Source organism: Geotrypetes seraphini, chromosome 7, assembly GCF_902459505.1.
Source record: "Geotrypetes seraphini chromosome 7, aGeoSer1.1, whole genome shotgun sequence".
NCBI classification, from domain to species: domain Eukaryota; kingdom Metazoa; phylum Chordata; class Amphibia; order Gymnophiona; family Dermophiidae; genus Geotrypetes; species Geotrypetes seraphini.
The window spans coordinates 60172673-60200119 of NC_047090.1; the positions used below are offsets into that span (position 1 = coordinate 60172673).

Sequence of the window (27447 nt, forward strand, 5' to 3'; positions counted from 1 at the left end):
CCAACTGAGAGAATTTTTCCAACAGTTTTGCTAAACTTCATTCAAGCTGATTTTAGAATAAATATTCACTGGTCCTCAGCGGGCCACCATGCACTCGAATGCTCTCATTGTGAATGGCTTTACGCTCCCATTCACAATGAGAGCGTAAAGCCATTCACAATGAGAGCATTCGAGTGCATGGTGGCCCGCTGAGGACCAGTGAATATTTATTCTAAAATCAGCTTGAATGAAGTTTAGCAAAACTGTTGGAAAAATTCTCTCAGTTGATTTGGTTATATGTTTAGTTCTTCATTCATATATAATTCAGTGCAAGAGTTTACATTCTTTATACAGCCTAGCATTCTTCTGGCAACAGCCACTGCCTTGTCAGACTGTTTCTTTGCCTTTAGATCTTCGGACACTATCACCCCAAGGCCCCACTCTCCATCCATGCATATCAGCCTCTCACCTCCCAGCACATACATTTCCTTCCAATTACTAATCCCCAAATGCATCACATATAATCATACCCAAGTCCCTCACTTCCATCGTGGACATAAGTTCTTCACCCCCTAAACTGTACCGTTCCCTCTGTTTTTTGCAGCCCAAATGCATGACCTTGCATTTCTTAGCTTTAAATATTAGCTGCCAAATTTCAGACCATTCTTCAAGCTTCACTAGGTCTTTCTTCATGTTATTCACACCATCCGACGTATCTACTCTATTGCAGATTTTGGTATCATCCACAAGGAGGCAAATTTTACCCGACAACTCTTCAGCAATATAATTTATAAAAATGTTAAAAAGAACAGGCCCAAGAACAGAACCTTGAGGCACACCACTGGTAACATTCCTTTCCTCAGAGTGATCTCCATTGATCACTACCCTCTGTCACCTTTCACTCAACTAGTTCCTGACCCAACCCTTCACTTTGGGACCCATCCCAAGGGCACTCAGTTTATTTATTAGACGTCATGTGGAACACTGTCAAAAGCTTTTCTAAAATCGAAATACACCACACCTAGCGCACATCTTTTATCCAGTTCTCTGGTCACCCAAAGAAATTGCCTCCAGTCCTGAAATCCACAGGATTCCAGAAACTTGACTATGCTCTGTTTTAAAAGTGTTTCCATTAATTTGCTTACCACAGAAGTCAGACTTACCGGCCTGTAATTCCTTACTTCTTCCTTACTTCCACTTTTGTGGAGATTGACCACATCTGCCCTTCTCCAGTCCTCCAGTACAACTCTCGACTCTAGAGACGCATTGAAAAAGTCAGTCAGCGGAACTACCACAACTTCCATAAGTTCCTTCAGCACCCTCGGATGTACACTATCCGTCCCCATCACTTTATCTACGTTTATTTTAGCTAGCTCCTCACGAACACAACTCTCTGAAAATCAATCAGGGTCTATTACTCCTCCATTCCTATTCACGTTTGTCTTCTGGGGGCACTTCAGCCGTGCACACAGAACAGAAATATTTGTTAAGCAAGTCAGCCTTTTCTTTATCAGCTTCTACATATTCCTCCCCTTCACCTTTGAGTCTCACACTGCCACTTTTGCACTTCTTCCTATCACTAATATATCTAAAAATAGTCATGTCTCCCTGTTTTACCGTGTCAGCTATTTTTTCTTCCATTTGCATCTTTGCTTTCCTGGCTACATGACCAGCCTCTCTTAACTTTTCCAGATATTTTTGCCTGTCTTCCTTTTTCTGCGATCTTTTGTAATTTTTGAAAGCTAACCTCTTATTCCTTACCTTCTCAATTACTACTTTTGAGAACCAAAGCAGCCTTCATTTCCTCTTACTTTTACTTACTTACCTCACAAAAAGATTTTTCACCCTTACAATCACTCCTTTCAGTTTTCCCTACCACATTTCCACTCCTTCCAGACATTCCCACCCACACAACAATTCCTTGATGTAAATCCCCATCCGAACAAAGTTAGTTTTTTAAAAGTCTAGAATCTTTGCTTTTGAATGAGCCCTCTCTGTACCCATCTTAATATTAAACTGTACCAAGCAGTGATCACTGGATGCCAGATGATCACCCACTGTAACATCAGAAACTAAAGTAGATTAGCAAATTGCATTGATTAGCAATTCGAAGTAGATCGAATTGCTAATCAATGCAATGGATGTGCTTGTTTTTGAGTGTAAATTAACTCAAAACGCGGCTCGATAGTTGACAAGCAAACACACATTTCATCATCCACCATCTGCAGTTCTGTTTTTTAAAATTTAATTTCTGTCAGAGCTAAAAATCCAAGTTCACAAAGATAAGATCCAAATGGTAACAAAACCTTGACTGCTTTGTTGCTCAAGTTATGTGCATAAAAAATAAAACTAAAATTACTTGCCATTAGTTTTCAAGGACCAATCACGTCAAAGAATATTTGTCTGGGAGGTTATATCCTTACACAAACAATGCTCATAACATTGACAGACTCTTCCAAATGTGATATACATGTCATCTATTTTAGTGTATACTTATGAAGGGAATTTTTTTTAAATAAAGCAAAATTCTGGAATCACTCATGGCACACCCAGAATCTCTTTGGGGCACACCACTGTGCCTTGGCATACAGTTTGAGAGACACTGTCATAGACTGAGGCAAAGAGTGCTAATACAGGGTGGTTGAGGTTCTCAGAAACCAGCTTGGACATAAGTAAATGGGTCTGAAGGCCAAGACTTACAAGTTCCTCATTGATCCTCAAAACCTCTCCCTCCTTCTATAATTGTAAAATCAATTCTTTATTATTTATTTCTTTAAAATACTTCCAACAGTGGATCCTTCTTCTTATATTCTATATAAATTGTTATCCACCCAGCAAAGAAACAGAATAACGTATCTTAAATAGATGCAAATGATCCAAAGCCCAATGGTACCCGTTTCGCCCTTTATATAGGCTTTCTCAAGGGTTCAATAAATGACGCTGCATCTATTTTTAGCTGTGTCACTTCTGATAAAGGCTGGGCGCTTAAAGGTATCCTTATCGAGCTTTACAATCTTCTATCTTTTAAACAGATAAAGTTGGTTGGCATTCGGCATGCTTTATTAACTGTGTAGGGTGTAATGTTGTGGAATACATTACCATTTGATATAAAGAATGTAATGTAATGTAATGTAATTTATTTCTTATATACCGCTACATCCGTTAGGTTCTAAGCGGTTTACAGAAAGTTTACATTAAGATTATAAATAAGACAGGTACTTAAAAAATTTCCCTTACTGTCCCGAAGGCTCACAATCTAACTAAAGTACCTGGAGGGAAATAAAGAAGTGAAAGGTAAAAATAAAAGAAAAAATAAAATAAACATTTTAATAATACAGCATTGATCTAAATACTTTGGAAAGTAGAAGAGAGGAGAGAAAGGAATAGATGCAGATGGGGGAACCATTGAACTATAGAGCTCTGGAGAAATTTAAATGATAAAAATAGATCAAAACAAGGACAAAAGGCAAAACAGTAGATAAGATTAAAAATAGTTCATAAGTTGGAAAGAAAAAAAAATAAAACTTGTCTTCAATCCACGGTTTCAACTTCATTGATGAAGTGGAGTAAGTAAGATTAGGGGGAGCGATGATGTTCCCAGAAAAAGGGCTTCTTCAGGGAAGAGATTTGACTGAATGCTACCAGTTTATTTCAGTTCAGGAAATTGGTTAATAATAATAATAATAATAGCTTTATTTATATCCGGTCATACCTTTTCCAGAAATGTTATGGTAAATGATTGAGTAGGAATTAAGTGAATCTTTTTTTATTGTGTTGTGTATGTTTGTTTTGGTAAATGACTGAGGGCAAGATTCTCAAAAGTTTAGCGCCGTTGCTAAACTGTTTTCCGGTGGTTTAGCCTGTACGCAGTTTAGTGACGGATTATCAAACGGATTATCTCCATCTTTAGTGAGGTTTCTAGCAATCTCCGACACCGATATGCAAATGGGTTCTTCAACATTGAAATGAGCCCTCCTGTGGATTCTTAAAAAATGCCGAGCCATTTTAAAAAAGCGGTATTGGCTTTTGGCGACAACAAAAAGCGACTGGTCCAGGGGTGCTGGTCAGTGTAAGGGACTGCTAGTAAACCTGTGTGTTGTGATGCAGCGGGAGAGATGCCCATTTTCTCCGCTGCATCACAACACCCTTTCCCTAACATCGTGGCCGCAACTCCCCCCCCCCCACCCCAGCAGCAGGAGAGAAGCCCATTCTCTCCTGCTGCACTATATTTATTAATTTATTTATTTTAAACTTTATTGAATTTTCAGGCATTGGCAGTGCATTACAAATAGTATAACATTAAAAGCTTGCATAAAATGCAACTTAATACACAAAATATAAATGAAGCAACCATTTCCCCCCTATTATCCAATTATTAATACATTAAATCATTTTTAATACAATAACATACTCATATATTTTAACCCCTCAAAGTATCCCTCCCTCCCCTACCCCCCCTACCCCCACCCTGGATGTGTAAAGAAACCTGAGAAAGAAAACCAAAAATTACATTATCCTTGTTTGTTAACAAATGCAGTCAATGGGCTCCATATTTTGTTAAATGTATTACTCAAACCTAAGGATTCCGCGTTCATTCTTTCATATTTATATGTATTGCACACACTCGCCCACCAGAATGTATAATTAAGTCTGTCACAACATTTACAAATTCTTGGGATCATTTGAATGGCTATTGCTGTCAAAATCAATAAAAGACGACTTTTATATTTGCCTAACACAGGTTTACCTGTAACAATGTGCCACAGATTATGACTTCATACGATAAAGGAATGGATGATTCTAATATAAGATTGATTTGTCCCCATATTGACCTCCAGAAATTAAGTATCATTGGACAAAATTATAACAGACGATCTAATGTCCCAATATCAATATGACAATTCCAACATCTATTAGATTTTGAATTATCAATTTTTTGTAATCGAACTGGGGTCCAAAAAATCCTGTGCAACAAAAATAACCATTTTTGTCTCATAGATGCTGACGCTGTACATTTTAACCTCCAAGACCAAATTCGTGGCCATCGAGATGCAGAAATATACTGTTTTATCTCGATACTCCAAATGTCTCTAAGACTATTTTTTGGTTTTATATTTAAAAATTCCAAAATTAATTTAAACCACTGAGCGACATGATGTTCTACTAAATCTGTCTGATAGCAAAGGATCTGCAAGCTATAATAAGTTTTTATTTATTTATTTTTTTAACTTTATTGAATTTTCAGACATTGGCAGTGCATTACAAATAGTATAACATTAAAAGCTTGCATAAAATGCACCTTAATACATAATAGGCACTAGAAGAGCTACAATGTTTTATATCCTAGCACCCCAGCTTTGGAACAAGCTACCAATTTATCTACGTGCTGAAACCTCTTTAGAAAAATTTAAAAGTACACTTAAAAGCCACCTATACAAAGATGCATATGAGTCATAGATTGGATAACTTTTTCTATCAACAAACTTAGGATCAAATATTAAAATTTAACCAGATCTGTATATAGGTCACAATTTCTCCTATTCACTATTAGACCTAGTTTTATTTAAAATAATTTTAATTACCCTCCTGATGTTGTTTCTCCTTAAATGTTTTTCTATTTTCTTAAACAATTGTAATTCACCCCCTCTTTCCTTATGTATCACTATTTAATTATGTATATCAACTGTATGTTTATTGGTATAAATTGTTTTGTCCCCCCAAATTATTATTGTTATACGCATTGAAAATATTTGATATTGCGTTTACATCAAAATTTTAATAAACCTGAAACTTGAAAATATAAATGAAACAACCATTTCCCCCCCTATCATCCAATTATTAATACATTAAATCATTTTTATTACAATAATATACTCATATATTTTAACCCCTCAAAGTATCCCTCCCTCCTCTCCCCCCCACCCTGGATGAACCGGACAGAGGTGGACATCCTCATCGCAACTGCTGCTGCGTTGTCTAAACTGGGTATTCTTCCCCCCTCTTGGGATGCACCTCCTATAGGGCCTCCAATGGGAGGGGCCTTAAACAACCTGGGCCAATCAGAGCCTCAGGCCCCTCCCCAGATGCATTGGGAAGGGTCCTTGGGCTCCGATTGGCTCCGACACCCCATAGGCGGGGCCTTATGTATCCAGGAAAATTAGAGCCCTAGGACCCTTCCTGATACATCCAGGGAGGGGCCTGAGGCTCTATGGGAGGGGCCTTAAACAGCCTGGGCCAATCAGAGCCTCAGGCCCCTTCCCTTCCTCTCTCTTTGCCTTCCTTATTAGTACCTTGCATTTGACTTGCCATTCCTTGTTCTGTTTACAATTATTTTCAGTTAGATCCTTTGCCCACTTTCTGAAAGATTCTCTTTTAGCTTTAATAGCTTCCTTCACCTTACTCATTAACCATGCTGGCTGTCATTTGGTCTTCCTTCCTCCTTTTTTTAATACAATGACTATATCTAGTCTGAGCTTCCAGGATGATATTTTTGAATAACATCCATGCCTGATGTAAATTTTTGATCTTTGCAGCTGCTCCTCCAAGAGTCTTTTTTTTTTTTTTTTTTAGCATTCTCCTCATGTTATCATTGACTCCTTTTTTAAAGTTAAATGCTATTGTATTGGACTTCCTGTATGAACTTATTCCAGGGATTATACCAAATCTGATCATGTTATGATCAGTGTTATCAAGCAACTCCAGCACCAATTCATACGTTCCACTAAGAACTAGGTCTAGAATTGCTTTGCCTCTTCTCGGTTCCTGAACTTGATCTCCCTAGCATACCCTGATGTTACATTTACCTAGCCAATATCGGGGAAGTTGAAATCACCCATTATTATTTTGTTACCCAGTTTGTTAGCCTCCCTAATTTCTGATAACATTTTAGCATCTGTCCATTCATCCTGGTCAGGTGGACAGTAGCACATTCCTATCACTATTCTTTTTCCCTTTACATATGGAATTTCTACCTAAATGGATTTCATGGTGTGTTTTGGCTTCTGTAGAATTTTCAGTCCATTCTAATCTAAACTTCCATTTGTGAGTCGCACATACCTATACAGGCTCAAGGCGACAGATCAAGGAGGAAGGGGAAAGTAGTTCAAGGCCCTCCAGTCAATTCAAGTCCCTCCTTAACATATAACACTAGCAAAACTTCATAGTCTGTTATTGAAACAGACATGGGGGAAGCCACTGCTTGCCCTTGATCGGTAGCAGGGAATGTTGCTACATTTTGGGTTTTTACCAGGTTCTAGTGACCTGTTTCAGCCACCGTGAGGATGGGCTACTGGGCTAGATGCACCATTGTCTGACACAGTAAGGCTATTCTTATGGCTTCCTCTATACTTTTGGGTCCTAGGCACATGCCTTGTTTGTCTATGCATTAAAGCAGTGGTTCTCAACCCTGTCCTGGGGGACTCCCAGCCAGTTGAGTTCTCAAGATATCTCTAATGAATATGCATATGACACATATGCATGCCTGTCTCCTCCATTATATACAAATCTCTCTCATGCATATTCATTAAGGATATCTTGAAAACCCAGCTGGCTGGGAGTCCCCTAGGATAGAGTTGAGAACCACTGCGTTAAAGGGCTGTGCTTTTAGGAGGGAGATGCATTAACAACTTATTGTAGTGTAGAAAGTTACAGAAACCTGAGGAAATTTCAGGACTATATACAACTGATTCATTATACTGCATGTACACTAAATACCTACAACAAAGGGTATGAGGCGTTGATTTATAGTCACAACACTAGGTGAACAATGAAGAGATTATGAAACTTTGTCCTTGCTACAAACAATACAGCCTTTGTTTTGCTTTCAATTTTAAGTAAAGAGAACACCCTCCATTAGTACTTTCCATTCATGACTCTGCTGTAAACACACATTTGAATATTGTTACTCACAGGCAAACCAACAGATGTCTTTGAGGGGACAATGAATTATTCAGCAATGCGAACACTCGGGCAAGAGAGGAGAACAGCAGCTAGAGCATCACAAGATACATAGTACGAATATTTTTATTTGATTAATGCATCACCACAAATGCTTGCACAAATTCACAAGTTCTTTTGGATTATGCAGATCTACCTTGTAAAGTATGCATATTGGTAGCAGATGTGACTATCTAACATGATGAGAGATTCAGCAGGTTAGCATGTCTCACAGCTGTTTCCTAAAGGTCATGTTAGTGTCAGTGGCCTCACATTTGGCTGTAGTAGAGAGAAGAGAGCTAGCCAGTAGAAGAGAAGTGCCTGCATTTTATTCCAGCAGTGTCCCTGAGCTCCATTTTAATTGTGGCCTCTAGCTAAACCTGTCAGGAAAGGCTCCAACTAGTCTATAGAAAGCTCTAGTATAGGAAAGCTCTGGAACTTATGTTTAGAAGATGCTGGAAGTTGGTAGACACCTGGTAGGGCCTTACCATGTTAGGAGAGAAGGTTCTAGTGGCAATGGAGCCATTCCCTCTGTGTATTTAAGCCCACTCTCTGTATAAGCCCACTCTCTGCTATCCCACCCACCGTATTTCTCGCTCCATCAGACACACTTTTTTTCTACCCATTGGAAATAAGGGTGCGTCTTATGTAGCGAATAGAACAACACCTCTCCCCTCCCCGCACACACACACCTGTCCATATCTTAAAATCAGACATGTCAGGCCCGCAGGCCAATAAAACTTGGTCTGCCAAACAATTCCTGCAATTGCCGAGACCCGCCGTTCCTTCCCTCCCTCCATCAGGTGCAGCGCAGCATGTGAAAAGGAGCCACGTCAAAATTGGAGCCCTACTGCTGCCACCGCACATTCCCTCAGTAGTGGTCCCATACGTCAGAGTAGGGGCGGGACCACGGCAGAGGGAACGTGCTGCAGAGGCTGACTCTAGAGCCTTTGCTGGGCACTCTCTCTCCCAGTGCTGCAATCATCTCATGCCGGCCCAGCCTGAGCTTAAAGACACACATAAGAGAGGAAGGGGTTCAAACGAGGAGGGGGAGGGGCGGGATTCAGCTCAGTGCCGAGGGTTCATCTTGTCAGTTTCTTGAAGAAGGCTCGATCCCGAATCCTGCATTTTCCCCCTGGCAAACCCTGACTCGTCACACAGAGATCACATTGGCAGACTCCTGAAACATTTCTTTTCAGCACTGTCACGCCACAGAGCTGATAGGAGGCTGGATCAGGAGAAATATCCAATGCAGAAAGATAAAAGGGATCCCGAAGTATTTTCTTGATAATCAGCAGCACCCTTTAACTCTTCAGAATGTGCATCAAAGTTCCACTCATTCTTAAAATAAATGCCAGCTTCATCTTCAGTTGTGCTTAAATACATTGTTTTAAATCATAGAGAGCCTCATGGTGCAATCGTTAGGTCGCTTGCCCACTGCACTTAGCATAGGTTAAATACCACACTGGGATTTCTGTCAGATAACTGGTCTTTGGCCAACTCAGCCAGCCATCCACTTTTGGTCGGTCAATGATTATCTGACCTTAGCTGAGGGTGGGTGGATAAAGATGGCCAAGAAAGACAATGGCAAACCACCCACTAGCAGTCTGCTAAGAAACCAGTGGAATTGTACTGAGTGGTCCGGGATGGAGGGAGGGAAGGAAAAGAGGGCCAAATCTCGGGTCAAAAGGAAATATGTCAGACCTCCAGAGGAGGGAAGGGAAACGGAAGGGAAGAAGATAAGAGACCCTGGCAAGCAACCTATCAAAATACAACCAGAGCCTGGGACCACAATGATTTGAATAATGACCAGACAACAAAAGCTAGAAAAAATCTGTTTTCTGTTTTGTGATTATAATATGTCAGATTTGAAATGTGTAGACTGTCAGAGCTGGTGTTAGACAGGGAGGGGAGAGGGGACAGGGTACAGAGCCTGGCAGGGAGTGAGTGGGGGCTGGATGCAGAGCCTGGTATATATTAGTACACAATTTGGTTTTCAGAATGTTTTTTTCTTGTTTTCCTCCTCTAAATCCAGGGTGAGTCTTATGGTCAGGTGCGTCTTATGGAACAAAAAATACAGTAGTTTTATCCCACCTCTGGCCTTATAACTACTGGGAGGTCCCATCATATATACCTGAAGCAACAGCGTAAGATAATTAGCCGGTTCATGCTTTCACAGGTTGGCCATTAAAGGCACTTGCTAGAGGAGCAAAGATTCAAGAAGGATCAGAGATTATAAACACATCTAGAATAGCTGCTGCCTTGTTCTAGTAGATAGGAATGTTAAATCTACAACTTACTATGACTACTTATCATTTCTATATCGCTGCTCGATGTACACAGCACTGTACATTAACAATAGAGCTTACAATCTAATTAAAACAGACAGGACTAATAGTGGTTAGGAAATTACTCAAAGAGAGAATGATAAAACAGACATGTGTACTTTACAAGTGAGTGGGAGTTAGGAGTTAAAAGCAGCCTCAAAACAGTGAGCTTTTAGTCTAGATTTGAATAATGCCAGAGACTGAGCTCGACATACTGACTCAGGCAGTCTGTTCCAGGCATTCGGTGCAGCAAGATAGAAGGGATGGAGTCCACCCCTACAAAATCCTAAAGGAACAGATAGTCAGTTTTGTGTTTCTGCTACAACTAGGTGTATTATCCTTCTATACAGGGATGAAGGGTATACTAATTTACAACAAGTATTTATTACCATCTTATCTACTGGAGCTACCTGTCAACATCTGGAGATGGGGAAACTGTAAGTAAGGAATAAATAAGTACTGATATATGTTTAAGAGCTGTCAATATAAATAGCAGATAATAAGAACATAAGAATTGACATATTGGGACAGACTGAAAGTCCATCAAGCTCAGTATCCTGTTTCCAACAGTGGCCAACCCATGTCCCAAGCACCTAGCTAGATCCCAAGTAGCAAAACAGATTCTATGCTGCTTATCCTAGGAATAAGCAGTGGATTTCCCCAAGCCATCTCAATAATGGCCTATGAACTTCTCTTTTAGGAAATTATCCAAACTTTTTTTAAACCCCCACAAAGCTAACTGATTTCACCACATTCTCTGGCAACAAATTCCAGAATTTAATTATACATGTGAAGAAATATTTTCTCCGGTTTTTAAATCTACTACTTAGTCCTAGTATTTTTGAAAAGAGTGAACAAGCGATTCACATCTACCCTTTCCACTCCACTCATTATTTTTTAGACCTCTATCATATCACCCCAGAGCTGTCTCTTCTCCAAGCTGAAGAGCCCTAGCTGCTTTAGCCTTTCCTCATAGAGAAATCGTCCCATCCCTTTTATCATGTTTGTCACCCTTCTCTGTACCTTTTCTAATTCCGCTATATCTTTTTTGAGATATGGTGATCAGAACTACACAGAGTATTTGAGGTGAGCGATGCAAGGGCATTATAACATTTTCAAATTTGTTTTCCATTCCTTTCCTGATAATTCCTAACATTATATTCACGTTCTTAGCAGCCGTCACACATTGAGCTGATGGTTTCAACATATCCTCAACAATGACACCTAGATCCTTTTCCTTGGCAGTGTGCTTATAAGACCTTAACCAAACCAGTAATTAGGTTTAACCATCTAAGGAAATTAAAGAAACCATTAATTGTATTTTCATCTATGTCTGGAGAGAGGAGGAAAGAACTGTAAATAAGTACTACTTGACCAATGGAGATTTATAACAGCATACTATGCCTAAATAATTTAGAGCAGAGACACGCGGCGTTATCTTTGGGCTGGCTCCCTCTTCCTCAGTGGGCAGTGGCTCCTAATCGCTTTCTGCACCTGAACCGGAAGCCTTTTCTCTGACGTCGCAACATCAAAAGGAACGCTTCTGAATGAGACGTGGGATGCACGAGGAGCCGATGTCCATGTCTTTGTGCACTGCAGCACTGAGGAAGAGGGAGCCGGCCTGAAGATAACACCGGGGGTGGTATAAAATAGCCAGGAGGGAGCAGGACAGAAGGTAAGGCACAGCATGGAGGGAGGGACACAACAAAGGTAGGGGGAATGATTTTAGTTTTAAATTTATTGACTGAATTGTGTCAATTTTGAGAATTTTCATCTGCTGTCTATATTTTGCACTGTTCAGGAAGAAATGCATTTGTTTCTTTTCCTCTGGGGTTGTACTGCATGCACAGTCTTAAATCTTAGAGTTTGGTTTGTATATATTAGTACTTTTAGTTTTTGGTCCTGTATTTGCATGGGGTTCTGTTTTCTGGTAGGAATTAATGTTGAGAAGCATAAAGTATACTTTGTGTAGTTTAATTTTGTGGTTAAGAGCACAGGAAGTATCAAAAAGAATGTCACCGTGTGGTTCGAAAAGCTAAAAGAGAGTATAAAGAGAGGCTAGCCAGGAAAGCACGAAATTTCAAATCGTTCTTTAGATATGTTAAAGGGAAGCAGCCGGCTAGGGAAGAGGTGGATGATGGAGACAGGAAGGGAGTGGTGAAGGAGGAGAAAGAAGTGGCAGAAAGACTTAACATGTTCTTTTCATCTGTATTTACAAATGAAGACACAACCAACATACCGGAACCTGAGCAAATCTTCAAGGGAGATCAAGCAGAAAAATTAACATCCATGGAAGTGAGCCTTGAAGACTTATGCAGGCAGACAGAAAAATTAAAAACTGACAAATCCCCAGGTCCGGATGGAATCCATCCAAGGGTTCTGAAAGAACTAAAGGAGGAAATAGTGGAACTACTGCAGCAAATTAACAATCTATCCCTGAAAACAGACGTGATCCCGGAGAAGTGGAAGATAGCCAACGTTACGCCCATCTTTAAAAAAGGATCAAGAGGTGACCCAGGAAACTACAGACCGGTGAGTCTGACCTCGGTTCCGGGGAAAATGGCGGAAGCACTGATAAAAGAAAATATCGATGAACATTTTGAAAGAAACGAACTTCTGATAACCAGCCAACATGGTTTCTGCAAGGAGAGATCATGCCTAACTAACTTATTGCACTTCTTCGAAGGAATTAACAAATGGATGGACAGAGGAGACCCCATAGACATCATATACCTAGATTTCCAAAAAGCCTTTGACAAGGTGCCTCATGAACGTCTACTCCGAAAACTGAAGAACCATGGGGTGGAAGGAGACATACACAGATGGATCAGGAAACAGAGTAAAGGGCCACTACTTGGACTGGAGGAGGGTCACGAGTGGTGTCCTGCAGGGCTCGGTGCTTGGGCCGCTGCTATTTAATATATTCATAAATGATCTAGAAACAGGGACGAAGTGTGAGATAATAAAATTTGCGAACGACACCAAACTATTTAGTGGAGCTCGGACTAAAGAGGACTGCGAAGAATTGCAAAGGGACTTGAACAAACTAGGGGAATGGGCGAAGAGATAGCAGATGAAGTTCAATGTTGAGAAATGTAAAGTATTACATGTGGGAAACAGAAACCCGAGGTACAACTACACGATGGGAGGGATGTTATTAAATGAGAGTACCCAAGAAAGGGACTTGGGGGTAATGGTGGACATGACAATGAAGCCGACGGCACAGCGTGCAGCGGCCACTAAGAGAGCGAATAGAATGCTAGGTATAATCAAGAAAGGTATTACTACCAGAATGAAAGAAGTTATCCTGCCGTTGTATCGGGCGATGGTGCGTCCGCATCTGGAGTACTGTGTCCAATATTGGTCGCCATACCTTAAGAAGGATATGGCGTTACTTGAGAGGGTTTAGAGGAGGGCGACACATCTAATAAAAGGGATGGAAAACCTTTCATACGCTGAGAGATTGGAGAAACTGGGACTCTTTTCCCTGGAGAAGAGGAGACTTAGAGGGGATATGATAGAGACTTACAAGATCATGAAGGGCATAGAGAGAGTAGAGATGGACAGATTCTTCAAACTTTCAAGAAATAAAAGAACAAGAGGGCATTCGGAAAAGTTGAAAGGGGACAGATTCAAAACAAATGCTAGGAAGTTCTTCTTTACCCAACGTGTGGTGGACACCTGGAATGCACTTCCAGAGGATGTAACAGGGCAGAGTATAGTACTGGGGTTCAAGAAAGGATTGGACAATTTCCTGCTGGAAAAGGGGATAGAGGTGTATAGATAGAGGATTACTGCACAGGTCCTGGACCTGTTGGGCCTCTGCGTGAGCGGACTGCTGGGCACAATGGACCTCAGGTCTGACCCAGCTGAGGCATTTCTTAAGTTAACCATTATGTGTTGTTAATAAGATTATATTGTGTGTGTATATATGTGAACAATGAATGGAAAAAAATGGTGTTACAATTAGTACTATTATGAAGGCGGGGTCTGGGACGGAGTTTGAGCCATGACTTAGCCCAGTGGGCGGGGTCTGAGCCACGACTTAGCCCAGTGTTCTTCAACCGCCAGTCCGCGGACCAGTGTCCAGTCCACAAAATAATTATTTTATTTCTGCCAATCCAAAGGTGTTAAAAGGTTGACGAACACTGATTTAGAGAATACTAAGGTTTGGTTCAGAGACAGAAGACTGTGTTGAAAGGATTTCTGAATCAGGGTCTGGTGCTATTTGCTGTGGCCTTCCAGGATTCCCAAACCAACAAATCGGATGTGTGACCCTTTCACCCAGTTCCTGGGTATGCAGACAAGGGGGTTACATGCACTTTTCCCTTATGCAGATTGGGCAGTAATAATAAGTCCTTTTTTGTAGGTACAACAGTAATCTTACTTACAGAGACCAGCTTTTTGATTACTGATCTCCACAGTTCTGTATAAAGTAATGAAATCAACTTATATCATTGGGACTATTTCTCTATCACTATAAAGATTTTCACATAATTATTTTAAAACATAATGTGTGCTCAGTGCTCCACCAATACAGCCACTGTGTATTCAGCCATAGATATTAAGGAACCATCACAGCAGCACAGTGTTCCTTTTATAACTTACATCAGGGGTGTCAAAGTCCCTCCTCGAGGGCTGCGATCCAGTCAGGTTTTCAGGATTTCCCCAATGAATTATGTGACAGGGAAGCCCCTGTCACTAGCTTAAAACTTGCTTTAAACCCTGCCATTAAAACAAATGTGCCCATTCCTAAGCCAAGAAAGCTGCCCACTAATTCTGTTTCCAGTGCTAAGATCAGACAGGCAGGGCAGAATAGAGAAGGGATGGCACAGAAGAACAGAATACCTGTTCCAAGTCACTATAATCCCTTTTATAAATCATCTGTTAATTCTCTAGCTAAACCTCTGGTCAGGCAATCTGACACAGCAAGGGTTAAGGAAAGGGGTGGAGCTGACAGGCAGAATGTGGCTAGAGCAGGAGTGAAAGTTACACAGCAGAATAAATCAAGGCCAGCTGAGAACACATACAAGCAATCAGGAGCCTGAAGGGAAGGAGGTTCCTCACAGAACAGGGAACTGAAGGCTACAAGCTCCATCTTACTGCCTTCCAAAGCACTTCCATACTGACAAAACTCTGCTTCTTAAGCAGAAGCTAATTGGAAGGGAAAAGCTCCATGAGCAGGGTTGGCCAAATGCTGCTCCAGAGGATAGCTTGTACCCAGCTTCAGAGAGTGAGGAGAACCTCATGGAAGTAGAGGGATATGTCTCTGAGGGGGATGAAATGGACTGCAGCCCAAAAGCCTTAGACCAGGGCTGCCCAATTCCGGTTCTCGAGATCAACTGGCAGGCCAGGTTTTCAGCATATCCACAATGAATATGCATGAGAGATTTGCATACCAAGAATACAGAACAGGCAAATCTCTCTCATGCATATTCATTGTGGATATCCTGAAAACCTGGCCTGCCAGTAGATCTCGAGGACTGGAATTGGGCAGCCCTGTCTTAGACTATATGTCTGAATGCAGCATGAGTGAGTAAGGTACTGTGTGGGGGAAGGGAATGAAAGTTTGTTCTATAACAATGGTCTAAAGTACTTAAAAGAAACATTTCTGTCCTTAGGAGGGACTGTATAATGAATAAAAGTTTGATGTGTGAATGTGAGAATTGCCTAATAGCAGAAATTAAACAAGAATCCCTGTATGCAAGCAAAGCATAGTGAGTGGGGGATGGGTAATGCTAACTAACCTTAAAAGGAGAAATAAAGCCCAGAGTGGATTCAGTGACCTGACATTTCACATCCCTGATAGTGAGAACTTTTGGGAGGGGAATCTTAGACCATTAAAACAAGGGTGGATGGTTCCAAGCCCACTGCCCAGAAATAAGAAGGGCAGTGGGGGTATTTATAATTCAGATAGTCGGGTGGGGAGAACTTCCTGAAGAAACAGGGGGCTCAATACAATAATTGTGCCAAGCCTAAAAAGAGTGGAGCTAAAGCCCAGGGCCGGCTGGTCCACAGGGGCTCTTGTATATCAGTTCTTGAAACCAGGATGCTGCCCAGAACTGTGCAAAGCTTAGCAGCTGAATTGTAAGGATGAAACCCTGGGTTAAAGGAAAACATGTTTTAGGTTTTTTTTTTTTCTTTCCTGATTGAAGCAAGGACTACTTGTAGAAGGAGAACTTTGTTTGTGATAAACCTTTTCCAAGCATCATCAGCTGTATTAGAACCAGTGCAAACTGAACTGGATAATAAAATTTGGAACTGGAAATTATTGGTGAAAAGTTTTTTTTCTTTTTCTCTGCTGTGCTTATTCCAGAGTGGTTCTCCAAAGAGCGCTAATAATTGGCCTGGGGCAGGAGCTGGGTTGCCAGCGCTAGGCTTACCCCTGGCCCCGTCACAATATGTATGAGATCTATTAGCACACAATGAAAGCAGTGCATGCAAATAGATCTCATGCATATTCATTGGGGAAATCCTGAAAACCCAACTGGATTGGGGCTCTCGAGGAGGAACGTTGACACCCCTGGCTTACACCAAATAACTTTACTTTTAAATGAAGTTGAAAAATTATTTATTTCTGTGCGATGATCCCACTGGCTCAAATCATCCTCAAACTGTAGTTACGCTCATGGGTGATGCTGTATAGATAATGAACAGACATTGTGTAGGACTATGGCATCAACAGAGAGTTCGCTGAGCGCCATTTTATATCTTTCGAGGTCAGGGCATTTTGTCCATTTGAGATTGAACAGGAGCTCCAGTCCAGTGAGTGAAACCATTAATTCATAATATGAGACTGATTTTGGATTATATTAAGATTGAATTGGTTAATATTTCAGTGCTATGGAAGATTCGTTGAATGTATTTTTTATACAAGGATTGTTCTTCCTCCTGATGAAGCCCATGGAAAACTCGAGTCGAGTCGAGGAAGATTAGAGAGATTCTATAAGTGAACATGTGACAACAATTAAGCAAGGTCTGCATTGTGCTTCCCATGTTGCACCTTAGGTGACGCCTTTACAGATCTCTGGTTTATTTTTATCAAGCTAGATTGAGTCCTACTGGTCAATGCCTTAAATGTCACTATTCTTCTTCCACTTTGGGTCACCAATTCTGGTCATGTCCATTGGTGCAAGCATTTTGGACAAAAGTACAACATCATATTACAGTTATTTGGCACTTTACTTATAGTTTTTGTCCTGACTGGAAGCCCTGAATGTGTATACCCCTGGAGGAAAGGAGAGACAGGGGAGATATGATTCAGACGTTCAAATACTTAAAGGGTATTAACGTAGAACAAAATCTTTTCCAGAGAAAGGAAAATGGTAAAACCAGAGGACATAATTTGAGGTTGAGGGGTGGTAGATTCAGGGGCAATGTTAGGAAATTCTACTTTACGGAGAGGGTGGTGGATGCCTGGAATGCGCTCCCGAGAGAGGTGGTGGAGAGTAAAACTGTGACTGAGTTCAAAGAAGCGTGGGATGAACACAGAAGATTTAGAATCAGAAAATAATATTAAAGATTGAACTAGGCCAGTTACTGGGCAGACTTGTACGGTCTGTGTCTGTGTATGGCCGTTTGGAGGAGGATGGGCAGGGGAGGGCTTTAATGGCTGGGAGGGTGTAGAACATAAGAACATAAGAACATAAGACTTGCCTCTGTCGGGTCAGACCGGAGGTCCATCGTGCCCGGCAGTCCGCTCACGCGGCGGCCCCTCAGGTCCAGGACCTGATAGTGCTCCTACCCTAAAACTCACATATGCTTTTCGCTTTTGTCCTGTAGTGTAACCTTCTATCTATACCCTGTAATCCCCTTCTCTTTCAGGAAGTCATCCAGTCCCTTTTTGAAACCCAGTATTGTACTCTGTCCTATTACCTCCTTTGGAAGCGTGTTCCAGGTGTCCACCACCCTCTGAGTGAAGAAAAACTTCCTTGCATTCGTTTTGAATCTGTCCCCTCTCAGTTTTTCTGAGTGACCTCTTGTTTTTGTTGTCCCCGCTAGTCTGAAGAATCTGTCCCTATCCACCCTCTCTATGCCTTTCATGATTTTATATGTCTGTATCATGTCTCCTCTCAGTCTCCGCTTTTCCAGGGTAAAGAGCCCCAGTTTGTCCAACCTTTCGGCATATGAAAGGTTCTCCATTCCCTTTATCATCCTAGTTGCTCTCCTCTGGACCCTCTCAAGTATCGCCATGTCTTTCCTAAGGTACGGCGACCAGTATTGGACACAGTATTCCAGATGCGGTCGCACCATTGCTCGATACAATGGCAGGATGACCTCCTTCGTTCTGGTAGTGATACCTTTTTTGATAATGCCCAGCATTCTGTTCGCTTTCTTTGAGGCCGCTGCACATTGCGCCGCTGGCTTCATTGTTGTATCCACCAATACCCCCAGGTCTTTTTCTAGGGTGCCTTTCCCCATCTCCCTTCCTCCCATCGTATAGCTGTACATGGGGTTCCCTTTCCCGATGTGCAAGACCTTACATTTCTCCACATTGAAGCTCATCTGCCATCTTTTTGCCCACTCGCACAGTTTGTTCAGGTCGCTCTGTAGTTCTTTGCATTCCTCAACAGTTTTGACCCTGTTGGAGAGTTTTGTATCGTCCGCGAACTTGATAACTTCACATTTCGTGCCCGTTTCCAGATCGTTAATGAATATATTGAACAGCAGCGGTCCCAACACTGACCCCTGGGGGACACCACTCGTGACCTCTTTCCAGTCAGAGTAGTGTCCTTTTACTACTACCCTCTGTTTCCTATCCATCAGCCAATTTTGGATCCATCTGTGGACGTCCCCTTCCACCCCGTGGTTCCACAGTTTCTTCAGCAGGCGCTCGTGGGGTACCTTGTCAAAGGCTTTTTGGAAATCCAGATAAACTATGTCAATGGGGCTACCTTGGTCCAAATGTTTGCTTATCCCCTCAAAGAAATGTAGTAGATTCGTTTGGCACGATCGTCCTTTATAGAAACCGTGCTGGCTTGATCTCATCAGTTTATTTTTTTCTATATGCTCATTGATACCCTCCCTGATCAGTGATTCGACCATCTTCCCTGGAACTGAGGTCAAGCTCACCGGTCTATAGTTCCCCGGGTCGCCTCTCGATCCTTTTTTGAAGATTGGTGTAACATTTGCTATCCTCCAATCTTCCGGGATTATCCCTGATCTTAAGGATAGGTTGCAAATATGCCTGAGTAACTCCGCTATTTCGTCTCTGAGCTCTTTCAATATCCTCGGGTGGATCCCATCTGGGCCAGGAGATTTGTCGATTTTTAATCTATTTATCTGCCTTAGAACGGCTTCGAGGCTTACCTCCATGCATGATAATATACCCTCCTGATCCTCCTTGAAGATTTTTTCTGGTTCCGGCACGCTGGATGTGTCTTCTTTTGTAAAGACCGACGCGAAGAACTTGTTTAGTCTATCAGCCACCTCTTTTTCCTCCTTCACCACTCCTTTCTTGTCTCCCTCATCCAGGGGTCCCACCTCCTCCCTTGCTGGCTGTTTCCCTTTTACATATCTGAAAAATGGTTTAAAGTTTCTTGCTTCCTTGGCTAGTCTCTCCTCGTATTCTTTCTTGGCTTTTCTGACCACTCGGTGACATTCTTTCTGATGCTCCCTGTGCTCTTTCCAGTTTTCTTCCGTTTTGTCCTTCTTCCACTTCCGAAATGATGTTTTCTTGTCTCCTATCACTGTCTTTACTTCATTGTTTATCCATGCTGGGTCTTTAGTCTGATTCTTTTTGCCTCCTTTCCTAAATCTGTAGATGGGCTGGAGTAAGTCTTAACAGAGATTTCGGCAGTTGGAACCCAAGCACAGTACCGGGTAAAGCTTTGGATTCTCGCCCAGAAATAGCTAAGAAGAAAAAAAAAAAAAAAAAAAAAAATTTTAAATTGAATCAGGTTGGGCAGACTGGATGGACCATTCGGGTCTTTATCTGCCGTCATCTACTATGTTACTATGTTACTATGTTACTATGAAATGTTATTTACATTGGAGACCCCTCCCCGCTCATCCCCAAAGGGGTTTCGGGGTTTCTTGGAGCGTGCTGTTATGCTGGGGAAGAAAGCTATACTGCATTGTTGGATTATACAGGAACTACCTACTCTCTCCCATTGGCATATATTAATGATACAGCAGGTATCTATGGAACGTTTTTCTTTGTCATCAAAGCTCGCAGTCACTTGTTAAGCCCATGATTTCCTTTTGCCATGGCACACTGGCTCTTGGATTATTATTGCTGGTTAGTATAGTAGGGAGGGTGGGTGGGGATTAGTGGATTGAAGGAGGATGGGTGGGAATGGACAGACATTCAGATGGTAAATTTCCTTGTTAAGTTAAACACTGTTTCTTGATTTGTATGCATTGGAAATTTTCAATAAACATAACTTTAAATAAAGTGAACATGTAATAATTATGACAGCAAACAGGGTGAAGATTTTTATTGTACACTAGTTTTGGATTAAACATGTTTTGGAAGATTACAGCATAGTGTCAGAGTCTATATTGCAAGCACAGTGGGTTTTTGTACCCATGAGAAAATCATTGGACTACAGTTTGAGGATGATTTGAGCCAGTGGGATCATCACACAGAGATAAGTGATTTTTTCAATTTCATTTAAAAGTTATATTTTTTGGTGTAAGCCATAAAAGGAATAGTGTGCTTCTGTGATAGTTCCTTAATATCTATGGCCAAATACACTGTGGCTGTATTGGTGGAGCGGAGCATACATCACGTTCTAAAGCTTAAACTCATTCATTCGGTTTGCAATATCCTAGAACGATAAGCTTTAAATGTTCTGTTTCACTCGTTAATTATCAGCAGTCTAGACCAGTGGTTCCCAACCCTGTCCTGGAGAACCACCACGCCAGTCGGGTTTTTGGGATAGCCCTCATGAATATGCATGATAGAGATTTGCATATAATGGAGGTGACAGGCATGCAAATCTGCCTCGTGCATATTCATGAGGGCTATCCCAAAAACCCGACTGGCCTGGTGGTCCTCCAGGACAGGGTTGGGAACCACTGGTCTAGACTACTGTAACTCATTTTATAGAGGCATTACGGTAAAAGATCAAAGATGATTCCAAATTATACAAAACACTGCCATAAAATTGATTACTGGTCACAAAAAATTTGTTCATGCTACCCCACTATTAAAATCACCACACTGGCTTTCTATCTCACATTATATCGCATATAAAATCCTGTTACTGGTATTTAAGCTATGCTCTACTGAATCACCACTTTACTTTTTTGGAAACTTGACATCTTATTGTTCTTCCCGCACACTTTGATGAACATATCTTCTCATTATTCCAGGTTTCTGTGAAATCACTTCACCTGTACGGGTGTTTCCTTATTTGCACCTGAAGATTAGGCCTCTCTGACATCATCAAGCCTGAACCATTGTCTGCAAGAAATCTTTCCAGCATGAACCTAGCAAGAAGAGAAAGAAGAACACATCTTTGCTGTTTCTGCCTGATGCATTCTGGGTATGTACCAGAATGGTATTCTAGTCAAGGACATCCATCTATGCCTTCATGCTCAGACTGTGTGAATCTTGGGGGAGTTATACTCCTATGCTGTGCTTATCTATCGAAAGGCGCCTGTGTCTCCTAGCCTGTATGAGACTTTACACAGAAAGGCTATTCATCTAAGTTCTGTTTCTGGATTGGTCCAAGGAAGTCATCTGATGAGATCCGAGTGAAAAGGTGCTAATTATAATTAGTCTGTGTTTTAGGTGTGGGTGAACTCAAATCTCATCACAGGTGTTCTGCACGCATCTCTTTTATAACAATTAAGACTTGAACAGTTACCTCGTGTGACTCTCTGCCTGAGAGAGAGTGAATCGGATCTTAAACAGATCTGAATTCCATCATCTCAAGGAAACTTTTGCTGCCAATAAATTACAGCTTTATCAGTGCCTGACAAATACTTGTTCCTGTAACCAAAGGATTTCTACATCTGCTAAGCTGAGGAATGTCTTCCATTTCACCTGATTTCAAGGCCTAACTGGATGGTGAGGATACGGAACTTATTATCTTATCAGCTGGGGTTAGATAAGTGCATCCGATTGTGATATAGGATAAGACTTGTAAAGCTACTTTTGATGATAACTGTAATAGTTTGTTGCTAATCAGGAATAATTATTATTTATAAAGAATTGTTTAGTGTGTGTAAGAAGTAATTTTACTTAGTTATCTAGCAAGTGTGTTGTGATGATTATGTACTGAGTTTCATATATGTAATCAGATATTTTGTGAACAATATTTAGATATTGCTGCTGGCTTGTGAATTATATTTTTCTATTTTCATAATAAAAGTATTTCTCATTAGCCTTGGTCTTGTGTCGTGTAAATAGGCAAAGAGAGTTGAACCTGGATGAGATTATGGTCTTCCCTAAAAACTAACAGGCACATATTTGTTTATATAACTGATTAGTGGACTGTAAATCTTTCACTATCCGAGGTACTACAAGTATTTTCTCTGTTCAAGACCCGGAACTATGGAACTGTCTACCACCACATTTAAGACCACAGACCTCCCTTGATAAATTTCAAACTGATCTTAAGACCTTTTTTTTCAAAGACACATTTACTTAGGTTACTCATGGCAATAACTCATGGCAATAGCACAGTTGAACCAAGACACACACTTTCTTATGTTCTGCCCACCCCATTCTTTACTACGAATTTTTGGAGTTCTTTCCTTTTTTCCATCACTGTCATATCATTTGTTTAGACATATTAGATATTTAAGCCAGCAGTTTACTCGGCGGCTCTTTAGCCGCTGTATGAATGAAGCAGTGAAGTAAAGTTACGTTATGTATATGGCAAGTACCCTTTCCATCTTTTTCCTGTGTTGCCTTTTGAAGAGTTGTATTATAGATTTTCTCTTTAATAATGGTTGTTGTGTAATCACACGTGAGTGACATTTTATACTTTAATTCACAGATTACAAGGTTTTTTTGCCCTTATCACACTACTCTTATTTCTTTGGCATCTCGAGCAGTTTACACCACCCTCTGGGTCCCTTGAGAAAGAATTTCGAAACATGGTCCATGTCGGGACCTGTCGACATAGTTGAAAGCTAAGTGGGAACTTTTTCCTCTCCTTTGCCATTGAAAATTAATTTGAGTGTTTGAATAGTATGCTCATCTCAAGTCTCTTTTAAAATAAGTCATACACAGTGATGGGGCGGTGGGTTTGGCTATAGGAGCTATCGCTCCTGGTCAAACCTCACAATTCTGAGTGTATGTGAACAATTAAATTACTTACTTTATAAGCCAGATATATATTTTGTTTATTTGTATACTGAGAAGTCTTATTCAGTTATACAGCATTACTTTGACTTCCTAGCTCTTTAAGCTATGATAATACATACCCTTCTACTATATTCAGTGTGACTTAGACATATTGTAAGCCATTTAGATATACTGTACTTTGATATGCAGGACAACAAATCCTAATAACAATAAACCTTTAAAATAATTATTATTTGAAAACTCTTTATAGCGATAAATAGTAGCAATGATATGTGTTGAGTCTGTTTGGGTACTGAATTATTGTGTTTCTCCTGGAAATTTTTTGTATAAAGTTATGAAATGAAAAGTCACAGATGTTAATCTTTGAAAGGCTTTTCAAAAAAACAGAAGTCCAACTGGCGAATCAGCAACTCCCAGGGCGGGCTTCAGGAATAGAGTGAGGGTTCACAAGAAAGAAGATTATCAAGGTAAGAACCTAATCTTTCCAGAATACTCAGGACGTAACAGAGCAGTCCCTCAAATTCAGTATGGGATTGACGAGCCTACTGTCAGAATTGAAGATCCATAAGAACATAAGCAGTGCCTCCGCCGGGTCAGACCATAGGTCCATCCTGCCCAGCATCCACTCCCGCGGCGGCCCAAACAGGTCACGACCTGTCTGAATCACCAGAAGGGGCCCCCTTGCCACCTTGGTTTCCCATTGAGTCCTATCTTCCTATCGAAGTCCTAACCCTCCGGTCTTGCACATGCACGACCTGGTTGGTTTTCTATATTACCTGGTTAGCTTTCTATACCTGTGTTACATCCCAGCACCTCTCTCAGTATCCCATGATCCCTTTATCCCTCAGGAATCCGTCCAATCCCTGTTTGAATCCTTGTACCGTACTCTGCCTGATCACTTCCTCCGGTAGCGCATCCAAATGCGAAATCCTTATTGGCCGCCACAGCTATTCTGTAGAACTTCGTAAAGATATATAAAGAAGACCAAGTTGCCACTCCACAGATCTCTTCTGGAGAAACCACTGAAGGTTCTGCGCATGAGAAAGCAATACCTCATGGAGTGCGCCTTTAGAGAAATAGGAGGCCACTTTCCAGCTCTAATAAAGGCAGATGAAATTGCCACTTGGATCCACCTTGAAATGGTAGTATTTGAAGCTAGTCTGCCTTCCAGGCTGTGCCAACCAACACAAACAGATGATTTGACAAATGAAATTATTTTGTGACTTCCAAATGCCTCAGCAAAAGCCTGCTCACATCCAGCAATTTCAACACCCCGTCATGTTTGCTCAAACTCGAGGGTGTAAATGCAGGCAACCACACCTCCTGGTTGATGTGGAAACTAGATACTACTTTCAGCATAAAGGTTGGGGCAGTGCACAGGATCATGCTGGATTCTGTAATTTGAAGAAAATGATTTTTTCAGGACAAAGCCGGAAGTTCGGACACTGATGCAATGGCCACCAAGAATACCGTCTTGACAGTAAGATCCATCAGAGATGCTCAGTCCAATGGTTCATAGTGCAGACTCACAAGTGACCAGAGAACCAGATTAAGATTCCAAGTAGGAAATGGCTGATGTAGAGACTGGAAGAGTCATAATGTGCCCTTCAGGAACCTGACCACATCTGAACTCTCAGACAGCCAACTGCAAGGCTCTTTTCCAGGCCTTCTTGGAGGGAAACTGTTCTCTACCATGTTACTAGCTATGGAGACTTGCAGTAAAAAGTGAAGGAGTTTCTTCCATTGTTTAGGCTAAAATTGTCTACTCAAAATGGTCTCTCAAACTAACTTGTATTTAATAGGTGCTGCATCAAAAAAGCGCTATAAAACCTAGTAGTATTACCCTGTCTATTTTTGCCCAGCACTGCTTGCTTCAAGAGTGTCACAGGGAGTTGTAAATCTGCTAGGACACAACATTTAATAAATGAGTTGGGTGTTAGGTAGGCGGATGCGACTTAGGCAACCAGAACAGAAGAGAAATATGTTAAAGGAGCCAAATATAAAAACCACATAGGATATAAGTGGTATATAAATAAATACAATTTAATAGTGGTGCCAGCATTTTATTGCATACAATTTTAATGTAAAAAACAGCATAAAATTGCCATTTTAATGATGTTATAATGCTAACACTCGATAACATTATAGATGTTATTAGGACGTTATGTCACAACCCGGGCTCCTGTAAGGCGCAGCGAGCACCTGGGAATGTGACCAAAGCTGAAACCCGACGTGTCCCTTTCCACTAAGGGATCCTTCAGGTCTTTAGAACAGGCACATTCCAAACTTATCAGCATGCAAAGTATAAAGGCATCTTAGTCAGAAATGGCAAAGCAAAAATAAACTTTATTTAAACCACTGGTTGAATAAATCAAAAAAATATAGGCAACAGCCTTGTAGTTCAAGATGGACTGATATTGCATGAAATACAAAGGTTCACAATAATATAATTAGGCAGTTGAATCTGGGTCAGCACTGCCTTGTGTACAGTCCCCTGCTTCTGGACTTTAATCAGTCAAGAAATACAGTTCTCTTCACCAGAGCAGTAATAATCAGATAAGTAATGCTTTTATCCAACAGTCCAGAACACATAAGAATCACAGCATTATTCAGAGTTCAAAATCAAGCAAACGTTTCCCTCTAAACGTTGCTGTAGCAATCAGGCACAGCTGAGCAGGACCATCGAGATTTCCCAGCTGAATCATCATACAGGAAATACATTCAAAATGGTTTGTCAGAAAACACACACATTCCTGCTTTACAGAAAACCTCAAAAAATGTGGCTTCCCAGAAGAGCTTCACTGGCTTCAAACGGGTAAGAGACAAGCTTGCAGCATAAAGAAATTAAATCCCAATTTTAGGCTTACTGGGTCTCCATGGGTGTTGGCAGAGTGTCAGCTCCTACACAGCTTTCCTGCCCCTCCATGGCTTCTCCTTCTGGCTGTACTCCAGTGTCCCAGACAAGAGGTAACTCATCTGCCTCAGCATGGGACAGTCTGTGAGAGACTGCCTCCTCTCAGCTTCCCATTCTCCCGTCTCTCCTCTCTCCTCCTCATGTGTCCCCTGTGCCTCGTTATATCCTGTGGATAACCACTCCCCCTCTGAGAAGGTGGGGGGGAAGGGTTTTCCACACACCGGCTTGCTTCCTGCTATTACAGGCAGGTTTCTCCCTAGCCCTGATTTTAACAGGCTGTTCAAACTGAATAAGCTTTCTGACAGTGGCAGGTCTGCATGGAGTGTAGGATTTCCCTGCCCTGTCTCTTCTACCTACATGTCAGAATCAGAGCAGAAGTCAGCTTCATCAATCCATTGGCAGGTCACCTGATCAGCCCTCCTGCATCTAGGTGCACTGTGAATACTCCTGATCACTGGGGCAAAACCCGGTACGGATTCGGGTTTGTTTTGGCCAAAACCCGAAACGGACCTGGGTTTGTCACATTCCCCCACACTTAAAAGCTGACTCCTGCTTAAAGATGAAGGACCTCCTGTATTCTCTGGGATGCGCAATAATCAATGACGTTTCTTATTTCTAGTTTTTTTACCTGAGGACTGAGTGGCTTCAGGTCCCTGTAAACTCCCTCCGAGCTGACCGGGACACAAGTGAGGGAAAAATTGTGCCCACTTCTGGGGAGAGAGTCTTACCTCCTCTCCTAACATCATTGGGTCCGGTAGGGATAGATCTTCCTCTACCCTATTCATTTCAGCCTCCTCACTTAACCTAGAATTCCTACAGTCCTTCTCAAGGTCCTGTGTAATGGCAGGAGGGTCCTGAAAATCTTCAGGCCAATGTAGCACTGGTGTTTGGGTAGGCTCCATCTCTCTTTGATCCAGAACTTCTACCCCTTCCACCCGCTGGGCTAGGGCTGCAACAGCCTCAGCCCTCTCATTCAACCTTTCCTTTTTACTCCTCCCTACTTGGGTTTGAATTTCTTTTAGTGTATT

General features: G+C 41.4%; 1 protein-coding gene across 8 annotated transcripts in view; it reads right to left on the reverse strand.

Moving 5' to 3' along the window:
- PRR5 (proline rich 5) overlaps positions 1-27447 on the reverse strand; it is a 269323-nt gene that overhangs the window by 122335 nt on the left and 119541 nt on the right. Inside the window, exon 1 of one of the 8 annotated variants that reach the window (XM_033951452.1) lies at positions 21582-21623. The exons of the other annotated variants lie outside the window; for them this stretch is intronic. The gene's annotated coding sequence lies outside the window, so the exon portion shown is untranslated. Of the gene's footprint in view, positions 1-21581; positions 21624-27447 lie in introns of those variants that run through there. 8 annotated transcript variants of the gene reach the window in all.